Source organism: Myotis lucifugus, unplaced genomic scaffold (genome assembly GCF_000147115.1).
Source record: "Myotis lucifugus unplaced genomic scaffold, Myoluc2.0 scaffold_2807, whole genome shotgun sequence".
Classification (NCBI taxonomy): domain Eukaryota; kingdom Metazoa; phylum Chordata; class Mammalia; order Chiroptera; family Vespertilionidae; genus Myotis; species Myotis lucifugus.
This window is the reverse complement of record NW_005873855.1, coordinates 14,222-19,489: the sequence shown is the minus strand read 5'-3', so window position 1 is coordinate 19,489 and position 5,268 is coordinate 14,222. Positions and strand designations below refer to the sequence as shown.

Genomic DNA, 5,268 nt, shown 5'->3' with positions numbered 1-5,268 from the left:
GTGGACTGGTTTTCTTAGGGCTTTGTTGTTGTTGTTGTGGGAGTTATTTTTTTTTTCTTCTTCTTTTAAACTTTTTTTTTTTAAATTTTCAGAAATAAAGGGTATATGATCAAGACAGGGATAAAGGGAAAGGATTATAAATCTTCGGGGTGGGGAAAAAAGGGAGAGGCTATTTAGGGAGGAGAGGGTGGGATGTGCCCAGATGTGCAGGATTTGAGAATCTTAGACCAAGCGGAGCTGGCCACTGGAGGCTGGTCTTTGACTTTGTCCTGCTTCTTCCTGCTCCAAAAGGCACTCTTTCGTTGCCCCTTTGCTAAATTGTCATCCCGGGTAACCAAGGGAGGAAGCATAAAAACACAGAAAACAGCAAGTAAATGGATTGAATAATGGACAAATGATGCTACATTCGCCAAATGTACTTGGGAAATCAGAATCCTGTGCAGCCCGGGAGAGACGGCAACATTCCCCCCAGCACCACCAGCATCAGGGCCCGGTGAAGCCTTTCTGCTCTGACTCCAGTTAAGTGTTGGAGTGGCAGCTGGAGCCAGGGCTCTACGTGGCACCAGAGGAGCATTCTGTATTGCTCAAGGAGTTGACGCCTGAGACTGTTTTTCCACATCAATGGGTGAAATTATTAAGCAAGGGTGTTTATTGATGTAGGGTGCGGCTTTTCTTACTCATCCATTTTTTGGTCCAATGTGTTTTTATTGATTTTCAGAGAGAGGGAGGGAGAGGGAGATAGCAACATCAATGATGAGAAAGATGGATCGGCTGCCTTCTGCACGCCCCGTACTGGGGATGGAGCCCGCATCCCGGCATGTGCCCTGACCGGGAATCAGAAGGTCATCTCCTGGTTCATGGGACGATGCTCAACCAACTGAGCCACACCAGCTGCGCTGACTCATCCATTTTAATGACAGGCTCCCTGACATCCTGTCTCACACACAACTAACTCCGGCTCCTCTCCAAAACCCTTGGGACACTTAGTGGCATGTTTCTGGCCTGCTGCGTGCAGTGAAATAGTCCATCTCAGTCATAAGACTTCTTCTTAAAAAGTCCTTACGGGAGGATCTTTTTTCATTGGTCTTTAGAGAGAGAGTGAATGGGAGGATGTAGGGGAAGGGAGGGAGAGAGCGAGAGAGGGAAACATCAATTGTAGAGAGATACATCCACTGGTTGCCTCTCTCACAAACCCCAACCGGCCAGGATCAACCATGCAAACGAGGTATGTGGGCTTGCCTGGAAATCTAAGTTGCGCCCCCTCGGTCCTTCGATGCTATAACCACTGAGACGAACGGGCAGGGCTCACTAATCATTCTTGTACATCTCACAGCCTCTCATGGCAGGATGACTGTGCACACAATGAAAATACCTACCTCTATCTGATACCAAAACACCCTCATGCTCAAGCATTATTCCAGTTGAGATCCCGACGCATCCTCTCCTCTAGGTTTAGCCCTCACAACCTTTAAGTTCTAGTCTTATGAGAGCAGACAATTGGTCTAGTAACTTCCTCAACACGTCAATACATGAACAGAAAGGACTTCTCCAGTTCTGATGGAGGATTCAAGTGCACAGCTGCACCTCTGCTATTTCTTCCCCCACAGCGCCACCTGCTGACACAGCTCACACCACAGACAAGGGACCCACTCCTCAGTGCTGGGGCCCCAAGTTGGTTTAGCATCTTCAGGGACCCAAGCAGCTTGAAGGGCAGGCAGTGCTCACAGCGGTTAAGAGTTCGGGCCCGTAACCTGTCAGACGCCGGTTCAGGTCCCAGCTCCAACGCTGATGCTCTGGGCCAGTGCTGACCCTGGTCAAGCCTCCCCTCCCAGCTCTGAACGGGGGACAGGAATGGAGCCCACCTCCCACGGCAGCTAGAACTCAAGGAGACGGACAAAGCGGGTCAACTACCGAAAGGCTGCTGAGCCCAGAAATCCCCCTCGCACGGCTGCTGCTACTAACTGCAGCCCCTGACCTGCTCACTCACCGATCCAAACCACAGCGGGGATCTGTCAAGCAGTTTTTTCTCAGAACGTTTTGCTAAGTCAGTTGGGTTGATTACAGCTCATTCATCAACTTAGCCAATCACACAAGTGGACGTGATACATGTCAAAAAGTGTGAGGAGCCAGAACGAAAACACACACACACACACACACACCCCAACCTTACATCTCTGAAATCAGGGTGCACCTTGGAGCATCCCTCCCAGGCACTGTCGGCTGGTGGCGATTCTGACAAAACCGTCACCTCCACCACCCGGTCACTTTCTTTCTATGAGCACAAAATCGGGCAGCTTTCAGCTGACAGCCTCTTAGATCCCAGGAAACACATGCAGCACATGCAGCTACAAATCCACCAAAGGAACCTCTGGCTCACTCCCACCACAGCCCTCAGGGAGCAGGTCCAGCGCCCCCTGGTGGGAGGACTCAGGGCCAGGTCAGGTGGGAGAAGAGAACCGCACCCGCTTTTCAGAGAGACAGACAGAGCAGAGCCCGAGCCTGGCTGAAGGCCTGGCAGATGTCCTGACGTGTTACATGGGGGCTGACCCTACAGAAATGGCTCATCCGAGGCCTGGCAGAGACAAGGAGCCCCAAACACATCCTCTCCTGAGCGTGTCTCTGCGGTAACTGTATGGAGATCCGCTCTGGATACTCGAGGACCCACCACAGTGTAGGTGATGGGGAGGCTTCTCATGCTGAAGGAACTAAATGGTTCTGGGACGAAACTGCCACCACAGTGACGTGGGCTTACATGTTCTACTTGGGTGTTCACACACCTCGGGGGCAGGCGGGGGTGTGGGGAGCCCCTTCAGGCTCCAAGCACACGTGTGCGCACCCAGCTCCATCTCGTCGGTTCTGCCCTGACCTCGAGGGAGGCCTGAGATCCTCCCCTTCACTGCCCTCCTGCAGCCAGGCCAGCCCCTCCTACCTTTTGGTGGGGGCCCCCTGCGGGCGTCTCCCTCCTCCTCCCAGTATGAGCACGATGGCATGGCCTCCAGGGGCCCAGGAAGGCTGTCTGGGGGTGACTTGGCTTGTCCTCGTGAGCCGTCTCTCTGGCGTTGGAAGAACTTGAGGAAGGCTCTGGCTCGGCTCCAGCGCTTTTTCCTATTAGAAGTAGAGGGTTAGGACACTGCCAACCCCACTGCCCCTCCAGCCGGGGAAGTGGCCGTTAACTTGGGGTTCAGCACCAAATGTGTGTCGCCGGCACCACGATCCTCGCATGTGGCCTCAGGGCGAGGAGCACCATTTGCAGTTCATTCGCACAGACCCAGGGACCGGAGAAGCGTTCCTTGTGGCAGAAACCCGCACTAGCCTCTCGGGAAACAGAACCTCACATGCAGCCTCCACTCTGCATCACTGGGAGGCACAGGCAGAGGTGCTGTGCTCATCTAGGTGTGCTGGCAATTGTGCGTCCCAGGGCCCTGTCAGGGAGAGTCGGGACCTCCTCCTTTCTGCTGGAGCTCCCCATAGGTGAAACAGGCGGGCAGACTTGGCCCTTCCGGGCACTGAGGAATCTGGGTGAGGGGGGAACAGGGCGAGCCCGCTGGGCCATGTGGATGAAAAAGAGTGGACACTGGCCGGTGTGCCTCAGGGGTAAGAGCAGTGGCCCAAGCACGAAGGGTCAAGGGTTTGATTCTGGGTCAAGGGCATGTACCTGGGTTGCAGTTTTATCCCTGGGCCCACTGGGGGCGTGTGCTGGATGGCAACCAATCAATGTGTCTCTCATATTGATGTCTCTCTCTCTTCCCCCCAACCCTTTGTTCCCCTCTACTCTCTCCAAAAATCAATGAAAAAAAAAAACACCCTCAGGTGAGGTTTAAGCAAAATTAAAATAGCCCCAGCCGGTTGGGCTCAGTGGATACAGCATCACATTCTGGTCAAGGGAACATGTCCAGGTTGCAGAATCAATTCCCAGAAGAGGGCGTGCAGGAAGCAGCCAACATGTCCAGGTTGCAGAAACAATTCCCAGAAGAGGGCGTGCAGGAAGCAGCCAATTAATGATTCTCTTTCATCATTGATGTTTCTCTCTCCCTCAGCCTTCCTCTCTGAAATGAATATGTGTATATATCTATATATATCTATATATAGGTATATATATATCAATGTATATGTGTGTGTGTGTGTGTGTGATAATAAAAATAAATAAATGAAAACAATGAACTTGAAGGGTAATACAGTGCAGCTAACTGTAAATGGAGGCATTCTAATGTCACAAGAAGAACCGCAGCTGGTTCTAATCCTGGCTCTGCCACAGAGCAACACTGTGCTGACTCAACTCCTCTACTTTCTTCAGCGATGCCTCAATGTCCCCGCCGACACAAGGGACCGGCGGAGGTTGGGAAATTATGTGGTTTTGTGATGTGAACAGAGAGCTCTTGCAGGATTCATGGTGATTTGCCCTCAAGGCTGGGCTGGGGCAGGACAATCTGAAGGCCCAGCTCCTGGGGCTCAGGCCCGGACGCAGGGGACGGCCTGCTGGACGGAATCCCGCAGCCTCGGGGACCGAGCCGCCCACCCCCTGGGCTGCTGCTCTGCAGAAGGGAACGTGTTTGTGAACCACCCTGGGGTCCAGAGACTCCAGAGGAATGTAGGGAAGACCAAGAGGTTCCTGTGACCTAAGACCATGGGTGCTGGCCCGGGTGTCCGGCCCACGCTTCCTTCCCAAAACAGAAACATGGCATTCTAGGCCCTGAAACCTGGAGACACAGCCTGAGAGTCCTGCTTCAGTGGCTCTAATCCAGGCGTCTGCCCTTTCAACAGGACATGGCAGCTGGCATTCGCCATCCCTCAGAGGATAACCCCGAGGAAGAACGGAAAGAAACTCTCAATTCTTTCAGAGCTGGGAGGGAGGTGCGCACAGGGGACCTGCCATAGAGGGGAAGGTGCGGGCCCCACACACTGGTCCTGCACTCGTGAAAGAGCAGCTTCCCGCTCTGTGTTGAAGTTCCTGCTGCTGAAATCAACTCACTTCCTAGGAGCAGGACACTGAGCCTCCTGTGACTCCCCAGTTCTGCCCTCTTCCGCCTTTCCGGTAGGCCTTTCCGGTAGGCATAGTCTTCAGTGTGTCGCTGCAGATAGAGGAGAAAAAACAGTCTGGTTTTATATAAAACATGTAAATGGACTCCTCGGCCCCGACTGGGAGCATTTCCCTGGGACTGGGACATCACGGTGATCATGACCGTCAAGCTCGCCGAGTGGGGAAGATGGGGATGGGAGCTCATGGCGTGGGGCCGGGTAACCTAACACGTGAGGAGACCTGCTGAAGGA

General features: G+C 53.4%; 1 long non-coding RNA gene across 1 annotated transcript; it reads right to left on the bottom strand.

Annotated features, from left to right (window-relative positions):
- Positions 1 to 45: 45 nt before the first annotated feature.
- On the bottom strand, positions 46 to 5,036 carry LOC111824601. The gene is made up of 3 exons (XR_002827708.1): positions 4,970 to 5,036; positions 2,930 to 3,105; positions 46 to 313 (listed from the first exon to the last, which is right to left on the bottom strand). It is a non-coding gene; the product is annotated as an uncharacterized LOC111824601 (long non-coding RNA).
- Positions 5,037 to 5,268: the final 232 nt, after the last annotated feature.